The sequence below is a fragment of the Bombina bombina genome, chromosome 4, assembly GCF_027579735.1.
Source record: "Bombina bombina isolate aBomBom1 chromosome 4, aBomBom1.pri, whole genome shotgun sequence".
NCBI classification, from domain to species: Eukaryota; Metazoa; Chordata; class Amphibia; order Anura; family Bombinatoridae; genus Bombina; species Bombina bombina.
Genome location: NC_069502.1, coordinates 550,136,179 through 550,153,918, shown reverse-complemented (window position 1 = coordinate 550,153,918; position 17,740 = coordinate 550,136,179). Strand labels below are relative to the sequence as shown.

At 40.4% G+C, this 17,740-nt stretch overlaps 1 protein-coding gene across 1 annotated transcript in view; it reads right to left on the bottom strand.

Annotated features, from left to right (window-relative positions):
• LOC128656538 (cytochrome b5 reductase 4) overlaps positions 1-17,740 on the bottom strand; it is a 1,054,602-nt gene that overhangs the window by 175,659 nt on the left and 861,203 nt on the right. The gene's annotated exons all lie outside the window — the stretch shown is intronic.

Sequence of the window (17,740 nt, the reverse complement as noted above, 5' to 3'; positions counted from 1 at the left end):
TATGTAGAACTCTTCTGCAAAGAACAAACAGGAGGACAGATACTTTCAAAAGCAAGTGCAGCATAAACTCGTGACGCCTATGGAAGATTGTGACTAACTACCAGAAGGCGTAATTGTGTCACTAGCCAACACTCCCAATACATCCCACTGTCAACCAGCAGCACTGGGGAAAATGGGCCTTAACTCAGCATGAGATCCCTTCACATAAATAAAACATCTAGAGCACCTTCATTGTTCACCTACTCCCAGCGGAGGCAAAGCAAAGACTAGTTTCCATAGGGGAGGGATTTTATAGGACTCTAGGAGTTTAGGAATCCTTGCCTCCTCCTAGTGGTCAGGAAGAGTAAATTCCCAGGAGTAATCTATCGTGGACTCTTACCACCTGTATGTAAGAAAGTAAATTAAAACATTACAAAGAAGATAATAATTTATCTAGATTTTGTACAGCATGTGAAAAATAGTTTTTTAAAAAAAAAAAACTAAATATCTTTTATCATTAGGTTAACAATTTTAATTAGTTTGACCTTCAACCACAAATAAAAACAAAACAAAAATGTACTATTATTTCAAAGTAAAGTAGTTTCTAATTAAAGCTACATTTTATTCCTCTATTTATTGCTTAAGAAAAAACTAATTGGGTTATCTTTGCTCTCATTAGTTTACCAATGTAAGCCTTGTATTGTGAAAATAATTTCATTAAATATATGATTTCCATGAGAGATCAGAAAATTATATAAGGTACCAAGTCACACAATAATAAATAAACTTACACTGGGAATCCTGGCCACCAGGAGGAGGCAAAGACACCCCACAGCAAAGCTTTAAGTATCCGGCCCACTTCCCTCTTTCTCCCAGTAGTACGTATAGACAAGTAAAGAGAGCAAAGGAAAGAAAAAGAGATAAGTGGGGTAAAGAGGTACAATCTAGAACTGCCGCCACTATAAAAAAAAATATGGGCAGGTTCGTGGACACTCACAACCAAGAAATAAATACATTTATCAGGTAAGAATAAATGATGTTTCTTTCTAATGGTTATGGGAACCAATACCCAAGCTGTGGAGGTCCACAAAAAAACTGGGTGGGACAATAGAAAGCCATGCACCTATTTACCCGGCACCACTGTCTGTTGGACCTTCCTACCAAATGCAGCCTCAGCCAAGGCAAAAACATCAAACCGATAAAACTTTATGAACGTATATATGTAAGGAGGACCAAGTCTCGGCCTTGCATATCTGTTCTACAGATGCTTCATTCTGGTAAGCCCATGAAGCAGAAACTAAGTGAGTAGAATTGGCAGTGATCCTAGCAGGAGGTTGCTGACCCACCTCCATGTAAGCCTGATGGATAAGACTCCTCAAACAGAATAATAAGGATATTGCCTTAGCCCTTTGGCCCTTGCACGTATACACTACAAACAAGCTAGAAGACTGCAGAAACTCCTTAGTGGCTTCCAAATAAACTTAAATGCCCTAGCCACATCTAAATTATGCAGAGTTCTCTCCTTAGAATACTTGACATTAGGACAAAAAGAAGGAACAGTGATCTCCTGATTAATATTCTCAGATGAAACCACTTTGTGAAAAAGCCAGATACTGTTCATAAGACAGCCTTTTAATGTTGAAATATTAAATATGGAGGATTACAAGATAAAGTCCATAACTTTGACACTCTCTGAGCAGAGGAAATAGCCAGCAAAATGAATATCTTCCAAGAGAGTAACTTAATGTCCAAATTATGTATTGGTTTAAAAGAAGGGAGATGTAATACCCTATAAAACAAATTAAGGCTCCAACGGACGAATCCTCACCAGGACCTGAATGAAGGACTGAACATCTGGAAGACGAACCAGCTTCATATGAAGTAACACAGAAAGTGCTGAAATCTGGCCCTTGATTTAAGTAGCAGATAAACCCTTGTCCAGACCCTCATGGAGAAACTTGAGGATACAAGGGATTTTCACCAAATGCCAGTAGTAACCCTTATCCAAACACCATGATAGGTAAACCTTCCACATCTTATGGTAAATCTTCCTCGTTACAGGCTTGCAAGCCTGTACAAAGTATCAATTACAGAGTCAGAAATCCTCTCTGAGCGAGAATTAACCTTTCAATCTACATGCAGTTAAGTAATTCTAGGTTTTGATAAAAGAGAAGACCTTGTATTAGAAGATATGGCACAGAGGGAGGTGCCATGGAGGAACACTGGACAACTGAAGTAGGTCGGCATACCAAGTCCTTCTGAGCCATGATGGAGCAATGAGTTGGCATCCTCTCCTGCTTGAGACAGGCAACCACCCTCAGAAGAACTATTGGTGGGAAGATGTGCATCAACTGATACCGCCAAGGACCTGTCAAGGTATCTACTAGTTGTATACAAAGAGACAAGCACTCTACCAGGAACGAACCCTTTGTTCAGTGTGCCTATAGGGATATGGCTGCACCTCACTGATGACGCCCACAATAGGCTAAAATGTACGTCTGAGGTTTTGCCGTTTCTATTGTTCAGAGAGGGATTGTCTGGTATTTCGGGGTTGGACTGATATACTACAGGAAAGTTCTTCTCTGTGAAAGGCACATGTTGAGCAAAAAGAGGCTGCTTCATGGGTGGTAATTAGCAATAGAACAAGCTTTTATGCTATTGTTCGTTCCAAGGTTGAGCGCTTCTCTCTTTTTATTTATGCAAATTATGACTCATCGTAAAGTCTCCTTAAGTGTGATGCAGAAATCCAGACATGGACCAGTTGCTCAGTGTGCCTAGAAGGATATGTCTGCATTTCACTGACGAGGCCCACAATAGGCCAAAACATACGTCTGGAGTTTTGCCGTTTCTCTTGTTCAGAGAGGGAATGCCTGGTATTTAGGGGCTGGACTGTACTGTTAAGTCAGGATCAGACTGATATGCTACAGGAAAGTTCTTCTCTGCAAAAAGGCACATGTTGAGCAAAAAGAAGCTGCTTCTTGGGTGGTAATTAGACATAGAACAAGCTATTATTCTATTGATCGTTCCCAGGTTGAGGGCTTCTCTATTTTTATTTATCTACTAGCTGTGCCTGGGAATTTCGAGACCTTGAGCTGTATCTTGGGAGTTTGTGATTCAAGTGGGATGCCATCAAATCTATCTCTGGTAATCCCCAGCGAGCTATCAGTCTGTTGAAAACCTCCTGGTTTAGAGATCACTCCCTCAAATGGGGAGCCTGATGACTCAGATTCCGCCTCCGAATGATTCTCTCCTGGAATGTGAAAAGTTGAAGTAGGGCACTGGTATTCTCTGCCCATTGTAATATGTGAAATACCTCTTGCATTTCCAGAGAGCTGCGGATGCCCCCTTGATAGTTTATATATGCTACAGTCAATATGTTGTCTGACTGAAAATTGATAAATGGGACCATTCAAAGCTGAGGCCAAGCTTGCAAAGCCTTGAAGATAGCCATGAGTTCCAGAATGTTGATAGGAAAGGTTGATTCTTAATGCAACCAGACTCCCTGTGCTCTCAGATGAGCCCCAACCGCTCCTCATTCTGACAGGTTGGCATCTGTGGTTATCTGCTATGTCAGTTGGAGAAAGCTCATCCCCTGGGCGACCGACTTGTGTGTTGGTCTAAAGAAATCGACTGAGGCAGGTCTGAGTGATCCCCATTCCACTGCCTCAGCATGCATAATTGGAGGCGCCGCAGATGAAAAAGAGCGAATCGAATAACATCTGATGCCGCAACCATGAGCCACACCACCTACATACATTGGGTGTAATGCTCATGTGATATTCCTCTATCAGACCAAACTTGACCAGTAGTTTTCTTATCCCGGCGTCAAGTGAAATGATAGGAAATATCCCAGAGCAGAGAAAGTTTTGTAAAATGAAGTAAGCAGTACTCACAGTAGGCAGAGTAGTCCTTAGTGGCAACAGGAAGGAAATCCAGTAGAAAGGCAGTTCAGGGGTAAACCAATAGAAGAACCAGGAACAGTCAAAAAGGAAATCCAGTAATATAACAGTTCAGGGGTAAACCAATAGAATAGTCAGGCAGGCAGAGTTGAGAACCAGTATAGCAATCCAACAGTTCAGGGGTTAAGCAAGCAGAGAGTGCTGAGACAGGCAGAGTTCAGCAACAGTATTACAATCCAGTACTTTAGGGGTTAACCAACAGAGTATTCAGACAGGCAGTGTTCAGCAATGTTATGGCAATCCAGCACTTTAGGGGTTAAACAAGCAGAGTAGTCAGACAGGCAGAGTTCAGTAACGTAATAGCAATCCAGTAATTGAGTACAAAGCACCCAGGAGCACGAAAAGCAACACCTATACTTGGGCAATGTAAGTAGAGAACAGAGGTACTTGCATAGCCCCAGGTTCGCACCAAGGAACAGTTCCAGGAAACTCAGAGGCATGACGTTGCAGCAAGTGCGCCCCGAGCACAGCCGCGTCCATAGCAACCACCCCAGCAACCAGAAAGAGCCGACTGCATCCGTGGCAACAGCCACAGGAAAGGAAGCAGAGCGGGTGTGACATTGGGCTACTGAAGGAACCTCTGTAGACTGAAGCCTTTGGCAAGCTGCTTGGAGCATGGTCCTGTGTTAATCCTTTTAAAACATCTTCATAGTTACAAAGTTTATGATCATTCCCAAGAAGCATACCCTTGTCTTCTGTATTAAAGAACTCTTGGCAACGTTGATCTTCCAGCCAGGACTGCGAACAAACCAAAGTAGTTTCTTAGTGTGAGCAGTCAATTAATGAAAAGATGGAGCCTGAACTAAGATATCGTCCAGGTAGGGCACCACTGATACCCACTGGGCCCAATTCACTAACACGAGAGCTCCCAGAACCCTGGTGAATACCAAAGGAGTGGTTCCCAGGTCAAAAGTTAAGGCAAACAACTGGTAATGTTTGCCTACAAAAGCAAATCACAAGATTTGGTGCTGATCTGGATGAATAGGAATATGAAGGTACACATGCATCGAGTCTGTAGAGGACATGAACTGACCCTGAAGTACCAAAGGCCGAATATATCTTATTGTCTCAATTTTGAAGGAAGGTACCCAATGAAACTGACCCTTCTTTTTTGGGACTATGAAGAAGTTGGAATAGAGTCCCCTTCCCTGATCAGTCACATATACTGGGACTATAACCCAAAAGTCCTCTAGATCTTTTAGACATTGAAGGAAGGCAGCTCTTTTTCTGGATGCCTTGAAAGATGTGACAGGATAAATCTTCCTAATGGAGGATGAGTTATGATACCTATCCTGTATCCTTGAGACACTACTATCACCCAAGGATCTTGGAGAGACCTTTCCCAAGCCTCTCAAAAAAGGCGTGGCCTACCCCTACTAGAGATGAATCTGGATCAGGGGCTGCACCTTCAGGCTGAGGAGGCCTTTTTTGATGTTTATACTTATTCCAAGATAAAGAAAGTCTATAGTTGGACTTGGATGAATCTGCCTTCTGGTTAGAGGGGGTTTCTGTTTTTTGGAAAGGAACAATACCTGTTGGTAGACCTTCCCTTCGGTTTAGACTTCTTGTCTTATGGCAAAAATGCTCCTTTGTCCCCCGGGCCAAACAAAGTCTTACCCTTGATGGCGAGAGTTAATAATCTGGATTTAAAAACCATGTCTTCAGACCATGATTTCAGCCAAAGAGCCCTTCGGCACAAAACAGCTAAAGCCTTATTTTTGGCATTAAGATGAAAAATCTGGATGACTGCATTATATATAAAGACATTTTCCCTCTTCAGGCACTGGATACAATCCTGAATATCTTCCAAGGAAGATTCCTCCAAGACAAGATCATTTAGGGAGTCACACCAGAATGCAGCAGCCCCTGACACAGCAGCGATACTGACTCTGTTTGAAATAATAGCCCTCCTTGCAGAAAAGCCTTTCTGAGAAAACTCCAATTTCCTGTCCATTGGATCTTTAAAGGAGATACTATCCTCTAGAGCACTGGTTTTCAAAACCTGTCCTAAGGCCTCCCTATCAGGTGAAATAATCATCTGATTAGGAAACATAGTTATTTTACCTGCTCTCATCCAAGGTAATCCTGAAAACATGGCCCGTTGGGGAGGCCTGAGGCCAGGTTTTAAAACCAGTGCTCTAGAGGGATAGCTGTTCTTCTGGCTAAAGTAGAAATTGCCCCATCAACCTTAGGAATGATTCCCCACAATTCCGAGTTGGTTTCAGGGATTGGAAAAAATTTCATGAATGGAGAAAAAGGAACTCCTGTTTTTTTCTCATACCTTTGAAACTATCTCAGAAATCAAGCAAAGGTATCAGGAACCTTAGACTTAGGCCTAAAAATCATATCTAACTTCTGTACCGGTTTCTCTTCAAACAATTCGGTCTCTTGTACCCCTCAGGACCTCCTTCAGTAAGAAGCAAAGATGCTCCATCTTAAACTGAAAAGTAATTTTTTCTGATTCCTTGTCTGACTCAGAATCCTCCTCCTCTGAAAAACAAGAAGAACCCTCAGACTCATGCACCAGTTGAAATGGGGTAATAACCCTAGAGGAGGAGTCAGAAGAAAACATAATTTATGCTTACCTGAAAAAAATATTTTATTTAATGGTGGTGAGAGTCCACAATCCATTTCTCCTGGAAATTACTCTTCCTTACCACAAGGAGGAGGCAAATATTCCCAAACCCAAGAGACCTATGAAACCCCATCCTACCACACATACCTCAGCCTAATGTATAGCCAGCCATAGTGAGGTAAGAAAAAGGAATAAGAGCCATAAAAGCAGCAGGAAAAAGATGCACTAAACAAAATACAAACCCAAAAAACAAAGGGTGGGATGTTTTCTTTCACACAGGTGGTTAGAGTCCACAATCCATTTCTCCTTGAAACTAATAGTCAAGCCATGGAGTTCACGAGAATAACATAAAAATAACATAAAGGAAGGGATTTAAAAAAACATCCTATTTTTTTCACTGAGAAATTAAAATCCACAACTGTTGCGGTGGAGGCTTACACACTTCCAAGTAAGCCCTGTGAATCAAAAGTCTCAACCAGGAGACCAAAGAAACATGAACCAGAAAAGTGAATGAACAAACTAGAAGTTTGTCTAAAGTTTCTCGTAGCATCAATGTAATATTTCAATGCCATAAAATCCAGATTTTGCAAAGATGTCTCTGAAGAATTCATAGGCCTAGATTTGGAGTTTGGCGGTAGAAGGGCTGTTAACGCTCCGCGGGCTTTTTTCTGGCCGCACCATAAAATTAACTCTGGTATCGAGAGTTCAAAAAAATGCTGCGTTAGGCTCCAAAAAAGGAGCGTAGAGCATTTTTACCGCAAAAGCAACTCTCGATACCAGAGTTGCTTCCGGACGCGGCCAGCCTCAAAAACGTGCTCGTGCACGATTCTCCCATAGGAAACAATGGGGCTGTTTGAGCTGAAAAAAAACCTAACACCTACAAAAAAGCAGCGTTCAGCTCCTAACGCAGCCCCATTGTTTCCTATGGGGAAACACTTCCTACGTCTGCACCTAACACTCTAACATGTACCCCGAGTCTAAACACCCCTACCCTTACACTTATTAACCCCTAATCTGCCGCCCCCGCTATCGCTGACCCCTGCATTATATTATTAACCCCTAATCTTCCACTCCGTAAACCGCCGCAACTTACATTATCCCTATGTACCCCTAATCTGCTGCCCCTAACACCGCCGACCCCTGTATTATATTTATTAACCCCTAATCTGCCCCCCTCAACGTCGCCGACACCTGCCTACACTTATTAACCCCTAATCTGCCGAGCGGACCTGAGCGCTACTATAATAAAGTAATTAACCCCTAATCCGCCTCACTAACCCTATCATAAATAGTATTAACCCCTAATCTGCCGAGCGGACCTGAGCGCTACTATAATAAAGTAATTAACCCCTAATCCGCCTCACTAACCCTATCATAAATAGTATTAACCCCTAATCTGCCCTCCCTAACATCGCTGACACCTAACTTCAATTATTAACCCCTAATCTGCCGACCGGACCTCACCGCTATTCTAATAAATGTATTAACCCCTAAAGCTAAATCTAACACTAACACTAACACCCCCCCTAAGTTAAATATAATTTAAATCTAACGAAATTAATTAACTCTTATTAAATAACTTATTCCTATTTAAAGCTAAATACTTACCTGTAAAATAAATCCTAATATAGCTACAATATAAATTATAATTACATTGTAGCTATTTTAGGATTTATATTTATTTTACAGGCAACTTTGTAATTATTTTAACCAGGTACAATAGCTATTAAATAGTTAAGAACTATTTAATAGTTACCTAGTTAAAATAATAACAAATTTACCTGTAAAATAAATCCTAACCTAAGTTATAATTAAACCTAACACTACCCTATCAATACATTAATTAAATAAACTACCTACAATTACCTACAATTAACCTAACACTACACTATCAATAAATAAATTAAATACAATTGCTACAAATAACTACAATTACATAAACTAACTAAAGTACAAAAAATAAAAAAGAACTAAGTTACAAAAAATAAAAAAATATTTACAAACATAAGAAAAATATTACAAGAATTTTAAACTAATTACACCTACTCTAAGCCCCCTAATAAAATAACAAAGACCCCCAAAATAAAAAATTCCCTACCCTATTCTAAATTAATAAATGTAAAAGCTCTTTTACCTTACCAGCCCTGAACAGGGCCCTTTGCGGGGCATGCCCCAAGAAAATCAGCTCTTTTGCCTGTAAAAAAAAACATACAATACCCCCCCCCAACATTACAACCCACCACCCACATCCCCCTAATCTAACCCAAACCCCCCTTAAATAAACCTAACACTAAGCCCCTGAAGATCTTCCTACCTTGTCTTCACCATCCAGGTATCACCGATCCGTCCTGGCATCCGGTGCTGAAGAGGTCCAGAAGAGGCTCCAAAGTCTTCCTCCTATCCGGCAAGAAGAGGACATCCGGACCGGCAAACATCTTCTCCAAGCGGCATCTTCGATCTTCTTCCATCCGGTGCGGAGCGGGTCCATCTTGAAGCAGCCAACGCGGATCCATCCTCTTCTTCCGTTGTCTCCCGACGAATGACGGTTCCTTTAAGGGACGTCATCCAAGATGGCGTCCCTCGAATTCCGATTGGCTGATAGGATTCTATCAGCCAATCGGAATTAAGGTAGGAATATTCTGATTGGCTGATGGAATCAGCCAATCAGAATCAAGTTCAATCCGATTGGCTGATCCAATCAGCCAATCAGATTGAGCTCGCATTCTATTGGCTGATCGGAACAGCCAATAGAATGCGAGGTCAATCTGATTGGCTGATTGGATCAGCCAATCGGATTGAACTTGATTCTGATTGGCTGATTCCATCAGCCAATCAGAATATTCCTACCTTAATTCCGATTGGCTGATAGAATCCTATCAGCCAATCGGAATTCGAGGGACGCCATCTTGGATGACGTCCCTTAAAGGAACCGTCATTCGTCGGGAGACAACGGAAGAAGAGGATGGATCCGCGTCGGCTGCTTCAAGATGGACCCGCTCCGCACCGGATGGAAGAAGATCGAAGATGCCGCTTGGAGAAGATGTTTGCCGGTCCGGATGTCCTCTTCTTGCCGGATAGGAGGAAGACTTTGGAGCCTCTTCTGGACCTCTTCAGCACCGGATGCCAGGACGGATCGGTGATACCTGGATGGTGAAGACAAGGTAGGAAGATCTTCAGGGGCTTAGTGTTAGGTTTATTTAAGGGGGGTTTGGGTTAGATTAGGGGTATGTGGGTGGTGGGTTGTAATGTTGGGGGGGGGTATTGTATGTTTTTTTTTACAGGCAAAAGAGCTGATTTTCTTGGGGCATGCCCCGCAAAGGGCCCTGTTCAGGGCTGGTAAGGTAAAAGAGCTTTTACATTTATTAATTTAGAATAGGGTAGGGAATTTTTTATTTTGGGGGTCTTTGTTATTTTATTAGGGGGCTTAGAGTAGGTGTAATTAGTTTAAAATTCTTGTAATATTTTTCTTATGTTTGTAAATATTTTTTTATTTTTTGTAACTTAGTTCTTTTTTATTTTTTGTACTTTAGTTAGTTTATGTAATTGTAGTTATTTGTAGCAATTGTATTTAATTTATTTATTGATAGTGTAGTGTTAGGTTAATTGTAGGTAATTGTAGGTAGTTTATTTAATTAATGTATTGATAGGGTAGTGTTAGGCTTAATTATAACTTAGGTTAGGATTTATTTTACAGGTAAATTTGTTATTATTTTAACTAGGTAACTATTAAATAGTTCTTAACTATTTAATAGCTATTGTACCTGGTTAAAATAATTACAAAGTTGCCTGTAAAATAAATATTAATCCTAAAATAGCTACAATATAATTATAATTTATATTGTAGCTATATTAGGATGTATTTTACAGGTAAGTATTTAGCTTTCAATAGGAATAATTTATTTAATAAGAGTTAATTAATTTCGTTAGATTTAAATTATATTTAAGTTAGGGGGGTGTTAGTGTTAGGGTTAGACTTAGCTTTAGGGGTTAATCCATTTATTATAGTAGCGGTGAGCTCCAGTCGGCAGATTAGGGGTTAATAATTGAAGGTAGGTGTCGGCGATGTTAGGGAGGGCAGATTAGGGGTTAATACTATTTATGATAGGGTTAGTGAGGCGGATTAGGGGTTAATAACTTTATTATAGTAGCACTCAGGTCCGCTCGGCAGATTAGGGGTTAATAAGTGTAGGCAGGTGTCGGCGACGTTGAGGGGGGCAGATTAGGGGTTAATAAATATAATATAGGGGTCGGCGGTGTTAGGGGCAGCAGATTAGGGGTACATAAGGATAACGTAGGTGGCGGTCGGCAGATTAGGGGTTAAAAAATTTTAATCGAGTGGCGGCGATGTGGGGGGACCTCGGTTTAGGGGTACATAGGTAGTTTATGGGTGTTAGTGTACTTTAGGGTACAGTAGTTAAGAGCTTTATGAACCGGCGTTAGCCCAGAAAGCTCTTAACTCCTGCTTTTTTCAGGCGGCTGGAGTTTTGTCGTTAGAGCTCTAACGCTCACTTCAGAAACGACTCTAAATACCGGCGTTAGAAACATCCCATTGAAAAGATAGGATACACAATTGACGTAAGGGGATCTGCGGTATGGAAAAGTCGCGGCTGAAAAGTGAGCGTTAGACCCTTTAATCACTGACTCCAAATACCGGCGGTAGCCTAAAACCAGCGTTAGGAGCCTCTAACGCTGGTTTTCACGGCTAACGCCAAACTCTAAATCTAGCCGTTAGAATCAGGACATATAAAAGGGGCAACAATCTCTCTGCTAATATTGTCTAAAGACCTTAAGCAAGAAGTCAAAAGTTGTCTATAGAACTCCCTTATACTGATAAAAATAAGATGAGGATCACAAAAAAAAGAGCAGAAACTCATCTAGCAGAAGAAATGGCCAAAAGGAATAAAACCTTTCAAGAAAGCAGCTTAATATCCACCTTATGCATGGGTTCAAAAGGAGGAGACTGCAAAACTCTTAACACCAAGTTAAGATTCCATTGAGGAGAAATTGGCTTAATTACAGGTTTAATAAAAAAACCAAAGCCTGAATAAAACCATGACTATCAGGAAGATTATCAATCTTCCTATGAAACAAGACTGAAAAGGCAGAAATCTGCCCCTTCAGAGAACTATCAGAGGGACCCTTATCCAGACCATCCTATAGAAACTGCAGTATCCTAGGAATTCTTAAAGAATACCAGGAAAAAACATGAACGATGCAACAAGAAATAAATGCCTTCCAGACTGATAAATGTTCATAGTTACAGGCTTACGGGCCTGAATTAAGGTTTTAAACACTGAATCAAAGAAACCTTTATGTCGAAGGACTAACCGTTCAATTTCCATGACATCAAGTTCAGAGACTTGAGACAGAAGGTCTGACCACAGAGGAAGAGGCCAAGGAGGGCAGCTGGACATCTGAACCAGATCCGCATACCAAATCCTGCGAGGCCAAGCTGGGGCAATCAGGATTACTGATTATTTCTCTAGGCTAATCTTGGAGATCACTCTGGGTAGAAAGGAGCAACTAGAGCATCCGCAAATAATGCTTGAGGATGCCTGGACCTCGCAAAGTACCTGGAAAGTTTGTGGTTCAAATGGAAAGCCATCAGATCTATCTCTAAGAGACCCCAAAGATCCACAATCTGATTAAACACATCCTGGATGTAGATATTGACAACTGAGGAAGTCTGCTTCTCAGTTGTTCACCCCTGGAATATGAATCACAGAGACTAGACAGGAATTGGTTTCTGCCCATAGGAGAATTTGATGGACTTCCCTCATGACTAGGGAACTATGAGTTTCCTCCTGATGGTTGACATAAGCTACATTGTCTGTCTGACAAACGGAGATGAGATTCTATTTTTAACAGAGGCCAAGCTTGAAGAGCCCTGAAAATAGCACAGAGTTCTAGAACATTTATTGGTAACCTCGCCTCCCGAGGATCCCAAACTCCCTGTGCTCTCAGAGAAACCCAAACAACTCCCCAACCTGAGAGACTTAAATCTGTAATGATCACAGTACAGGTAGGATGAGCAAAAGAGGCCCCTGAATAATAAACTGATGATCTAGCCACCAAGTTAGAGACTGACTTGTACTGGGATCCAAAAATATCTTCTGAGACAGCTGAGTATAATCTCTGCGTCACTAAGAAAGCATACAAAGCTAAAGTGGTCACATGTGAAAGTGAGCAAACTGAATTACATCTGAAGCTGCATCATAAGACCTACACTTCCATACAAGACCTAACTTCCATACAGCAACAGAGGGGAAAAAGAGAGACTGAAGGTTTCTTGAAAGCTGACAACAATCTTAACCTTCTCTGCTCTGTTAGAGAAAGACTCATGCAGACTGAATCTATTTGAAACCTCAAAAAGGTTACCTCTGTAAATTTTGGGAAAATTGATCCTCCACCCATGACGTCAAAGAAACAAGAGTCAGTTGGTGTGCAATTCTGCTAAAGGAAAAGAGGGAGCTTGAACCAGGATATCGCCCAGGTAAGGAAACACGGCAATACCCTGAGTTCTGATCACAGACAAAAGAGCAGCAATATTTTTTTGTTAATATTCTTGGAGTTGAAGCCATAACAAATGATAGAGCAACAAAATGAAAATGCTTGTCCAGTAAGGCAAACCTCAGAAACTGGTAATGTTCTCTGTGAATTGGAACATGAAGGCAAAATAGCAAGAACAGTTTCCATTTTGAAAGATGGAATCCTTACAAACTTGTTCAGAGCTTTCAGATCCAGAACTGGTCTTAAAGTGCCTTCATTCTTTGGAACAATGAAGAGATTTGAATAAAATCCCATCCCCTGTTCCTGTAAAGGAACTAGTATAATCACTTCCGTAGCTTAGTGATTTGAGAAAAACTGGAAAAAAGTTTAAGCTTTTAAAGGAAGAAAAACCTTCCTCTGGGAGGCCTTGTTCTGAATCATATTCAATATCCCTGGGAGACTATATTCAGAAGCAAGGCATCTGGAGCAGACTGAAACCAAACCTTGTGATAGAGGCTTAACCTGCCTCTGCCAGAACTTCTGGATCGGGGGCCGCACCTTGTTGCAGATTTGGTAGTAGAGGTAGATTTCTTAGCCTGCCTTGATTTGCTCTAGTTAGCCCTAGGCCTCCAGACTTGGCCAGTGGTGCCTTGCTTCTGAGCAGAAGAGTCAACCTTTTGTTCCTTATTCTGATGAAAGGAACAAAAACAATTGGAACCTTTAGATTTCCCTCTAGACTTAGCCCCTTTACCTCCAGTAACAGAAGATATAATAGAATCTAAATCAGAACCAAACAGGTTCTTTCCTTGAAAGGGAACAGACAATAATCTGGAATTTGACACTATTTCAGCTGACCAGGATTTAACACAGCACCACAAATAAAAGAATTAGCATTGTAAGTAGACCCAAAAGGTTGTCACTGACAGAGTCATCAGAGCACTATTCTGAAAGACTGGATAACCAGTAAGCAGAAGCAGCAGTCACATCGGCTATAGAAATGGCTGGCCTAAGTAAATATCTTTCTTGTCAAAAAAACCCTTCTTTGCAAAGACTCTAATTTTTTTATCCAGTGGGTCCTTAAAAGAAGTACTGTCTTCCAAAGGGATAGTAGTGTGTTTAGTTATAGTGGAAATGACCCCATCAACCTTAGGACCAGATTCCCACAATGCAACATTAGCAGCAGGTAAAGGCTCTAAATTTTTAAACCTTGAAGAAGGATTAAATGAATTACCTGATAGACCATTCCTTAGAAATCAAGTCAGAGACAGCATCAGGAATAGGAATAACCTCAGGGAGTTTAACAACAGTCTTACAAATTGAATTGAAATAATTACAAGGCTTATTATCAGAAACCTTAGGGTCTTTAACCCCTAAAGTAATTAAGACTCCTTTAAAAGAGAATGAATGTGTTCAATTTTAAATAAAAAAGAGGAAAAATCAGTTTCAACATCAAATGAAGACTACCTATAATCTGAAGACATAAGAGTATCCCTGGCTTCAGGGCACATATTACAAGTAAAAGGTAAATTCTGAACAGACCCTTTACGCTTGTTTGAAGGCGGAATAGCCTTCAGCACCTCACATTAATTTTATCACAATGGGTGAAACATCATTAACATTCTCCTGTAATGAACAAACAGAAGGATGATTAATACCCAAAGAAGCAGCATTAGGTTGGTCTGATTGCATTAATAAATTTAAACATAAGTCACATAAAAATACTGGAGCAGGTATCTAAGCTCATTTACAATAAGCACACCTAATAATGATAGAAAGCTGTTCAGGGGACTCGAAATCTACAGGAGATTTAGGGACAGAATCAGACAGCTCCATTATAGCATTTGACAAAGCAATTGAGGAATGGAAATAACTCACCCCCTCCAAAGTTGCTTTTATAAAAACCATAAGTGCCCATACCATAGCTATAGAGTGTCTAAAATGTTTAAAATTTATACTTACCAATCGTCCACCAGCAAATAAGCAGCAGACAGCCAAACCAGTACGGAAACATATCAGCAGATGTTTATGAAATAGGAGTATATTGTAGATCCATAGAGGGAGGCAAGAGACAAGTCCCTGTAACACATTATGGAAGGTTTATGATAAATTTCCCATGAGGTGAAAAAAGAATCACAAACCATATCCAAATACATCCCTCTGACAAACACTGAACTCTGAGTGGAATCCGGACATCAACAAAGACTGAAAACCCCTCTCTCTGACGAATCAAATGCACATATTCCTTCTTCGACCACCTCCAGTGGAGGCAAAGTAAAGACTGAGGTATGTGTGAGGTGGGAGGGGTTTTATAAGGCTCTTGGGGTTTGGGGATCTTTGCCTTCTCTTAGCAGTAATGTAGAGTAATTCCCAGCAGTAATGAATTGTGGACTCTCAGTAATTGTATGAAAGAAATATGCTTAAGCTTATGCTTGCTTGCAGGCGGGATAGCAGCCATAGCTTCAGACACTGCTGATTGTAAGGGGTCTTTAAATGTACGTGTAAAATCTATCATCCCACCCTGTGTAATATAAACAGGTTGATTTTCTGCTGAAGAAGCAGTACATAAGACCTGAAAATGGGACTGTAGCACAGAGCATAAGCAGGAATTACACAGTTGTGTCGGTGGGCAGGCAGTAATTAGATTGCACAACAAACATTTATTAACTAAGATATTAACTTCTAGGGGGGTTCACTCTCAGAAGCACTAGGCCCATTAGGTGCAGCACTAGCAAGCTCCATGATAACCCCTAACATTTCCACACACACTGTATTAGTCAGAAATAGAGTTAAAGGGACAATCTACTATATAATATTATTTTTTTAAAAGATAGATAATGCCTTTACTACCCATTCACCAGCTTTGCACAACTAACATTGCTAGATTAATATACTTCATAACATTTAAACATGTAAATTTCTGCCCTTTTCAAAGGCTCTATAGACAGCCTCTTAATCACATGCTTACTTATTTGCTTTTCGCAACAGGATACTGCTAGTTCATGTGGGTCAAATATATATCAATGTGTTCACGCCCGAGCAAGTCAATAGATAATAAATAGTCATGTGATCAGGGGGCTGTGCGTAGATACAAGGTAATCACAGAGGTAAAACGTATATTAATAAAACTGTGTTGGTTATACAAAACTGGGGAATTGGTAATAAAGGGATTATATATCTTTTAAAACAATACAAATTCTATTGTAGACTGTCCCTTTAACCCAGAAATTAGAAATCAGAATAAATAGTGCCTAAGCTCCATGCAAACTGTTTGCCAATAGCCCACAATAACTATATACTTGATGTCTTCACTTTGTGCCTGACACCAGCCGGTGCATAAAATAACTTTCTTGTGCTCCGATGTGTGGGCCTTACCGCCTCCGGAGTGTCCAGGATCCAGAATGCAGCCAGTGAAGGAGAAGCACCCAGCGCAAAGCAGATTTGACTACAGGAAGTGAAAAGAGTGCCAAATCCTCCTCCTGTGGCGAGAAGACTGCTTAACCCACTCCTGACTACAGGGGACTCAATCTTACGGCTTTCCCTGAAGTGCGTCTGCAACTGCTACCTACTCATCTTTTTTGTGTCTCAGACTGAAACCGGAACGTTGAGAAAATTAATACTGATATCACTGCGGTTCTTAGAGGGGCCACACACAAATTGTAGGAGTCTCTATAAGACAAGTGAAACCCGCCTAACAAAAATAACTTTTTTGACTTCTAAAAATTGTGCACAAACCTCTGCACAAGAGCACATCTGTCCCTTATTGAGAAGCCTGGCCCTCACTAAGTGCCTTCTAGCTTCTTATGCGCCTGAGGGCATACTAAGTCCTATTTAAGACTTGTTCCACTCTGATTGTCACAGCTCTGAAAGACTTGAGGGGAACCCATAAAATCAGAGCCCTTTTTGTGTAACTAACACTTGGAAGCTTTATGTGTTATATTTGCATGCCTGTTAACTTGAATATTGTTACAGTGTCTCAAACATTTTTTCATTTGTTCAGTTTGCACTTTTCATGTACTCAGTTCTAAAGTCCTGTGAGTGCATTTGTTTTGCGGAATATTCACTATATTTATGCATCCAGGTGGACGAACTTTGGAGGATTACACTGTAGCTTGGACTTAGATATAGATATATAGATATTTTACAAAAAATACATCAGATACACATAGAAATAAGTATGTATGAATAAATAGAACATATACTGTTATGTAAAGAACATTGGAAGGTGAAATATTAATATTTCATGTCGAGTTAGAACACTTGAGAAAATGGGTTTGCATGCGAGAATGCTTTTTTCCCACTTTTCACTCTCCCCTGAAGTCTAAGGGGAAATACTTTAACGAGGTCTAAATTGTGCTTTTTGCGAGTCGAGTTACTGCTCAACTTTTTACTTTCAACTTGTAATATGAGTGATACCCCACTCTCGTAAAATAGCTTACTTCTAGAGGAGATACCACGCAAGCGGGAGCAATAAATAGCGCTCCACTTGTAATTTAGCCTATAAAGTTTTCCAAACAATAAATAAAAAACTATAATGCAACAATTTGATTTTACACTTGAACCCTGTCTATACATAGATTTTTATTACTTTTAAAATACACCATTTGTCATTGAATCACTGTTGACGTATATTAAAATACTCCATTTGTTAGGGAATCCCTGTTGACGTACAAAAGTCATATTGTTGACATAAATCTAACATACTAACCAAATGTATTACAAAAACCTTAAAGGTGGTCAA